The sequence below is a fragment of the Chinchilla lanigera genome, unplaced genomic scaffold (assembly GCF_000276665.1).
Source record: "Chinchilla lanigera isolate Chin_1 unplaced genomic scaffold, ChiLan1.0 scaffold00207, whole genome shotgun sequence".
Taxonomy (NCBI): Eukaryota; Metazoa; Chordata; class Mammalia; order Rodentia; family Chinchillidae; genus Chinchilla; species Chinchilla lanigera.
Window position 1 is genome coordinate 216,074 of NW_004955608.1, and position 1,468 is coordinate 217,541.

The window sequence follows — 1,468 nt, forward strand, 5'->3', positions numbered from 1 at the left end:
CCTTAGTGACAGAGCAGCTCGGAAGATGCTAATGTGTTTTCTTCACTGCTATCTATTTATTTCTTTAACTTTTATTTAAAAAAAAAAATCTCTCTGTGCCAAGAATTGAATGAAGGAACTTCTGTTGCCAGGCAATTGTTTCTGCCACTCAGCTATTTCCCTGGGCCAAAAAATATTTTCTTTTTATCATTTTGTCTTGTTTTTTTTTTTTTTGTTGTTGTTGTTGTTTTGAGACACAGTCCCACCATGTCATTTAGTAAAGCACTGAGCTCACTATGTCACCCAGGGTGAACTCAAACTCATACTGATTGTCCTGGCTCAGCCTCCAGAGTGCTGGGATTGTAGGTATGGGCCAAAATGCCCAGTATCTTTAGCATTTCTTAATGTGAAAGTCTAAACTGTCATGGACCTATCAGAACCTTTATTTTATTAGTATGAAGTTTAATTGGTTGTCTTTTTGTTTTTAACAAGAATTTATTAGCTACACCTGTTGGCCCACACCTCTAATCCTAGAAATCTTGGAGGCTCATGCTGGAGATTCACAAGTTCTAACCCAGCATCAGTAACTTATGCACTGACCAAGTTCTCTTCACAAATAAAAAATATAAAACAAAAGGGTTAAAAAGAAATATAACCAGGCTGGGACACAGCTAAGTGAAAGCTGTTGCTTGTGTTCAAACCGTAGTTCCACCCCCAGAATGAGAAAGAAGGGTTCATTTGAGGAGGGATCAGCAGTGCAGGAGGTGAGGACACCAGCGTGCTCCCAGGCCATGCTCCAGGGAGGGTCCTGTGGGTGCAGGGATGGAAGTCCCTGACTCACGAGTATTTGAGCCACCAACTGTCACAGATAAGAATGGCCCACACATTTTTTACTTTTTTTTTTATGCTTTACATTCTATATTTCAGTCTGACATGCATGGGACTGATTTTGTTGGAGTTAAGGATAAATCAAGTATATGCATTTTCTCTCAGAATAGACTTTGTTCATAAAACAAAGGTGTAGTGTGCACAAATTTTTCAATCTTCCTCTTTTATTGTTTTTCCTTCCCTTCCCTTCCCTTCCCTTCCCTTCCCTTCCCTTCCCTTCCCTTCCCTCACACTTTGCTCTCCTCCCTCCTGTCTCCATTCCTTCTTTCCTTTCTTGATTCCTTTCCACCATTGGGAATGGACCTCTCCCACACTCAAATATTGAGCTTCTGCCCCACATTGTCTTTTATTTTTAGATAGGTGCTGATAAATGTTAAAATTTGTGCTCAAGTTGTGATCATCCTGCCTCAGCCTACAGTGTGCTGGAATGACAGGTCTGAGCCACTGGCCTGGGCCAAAAGTTTTCCTTTCCCTGATTACCTGCTTCGAAAGTTCCCAGGTCCACAATCACCTACAAGTTCATTGCTTATGAAAGCCTAAGCATAAATTTATTTCTTCCCGGTGTGTTTGTCAACTATGATCCGGGTTCAGCTGGCATTAC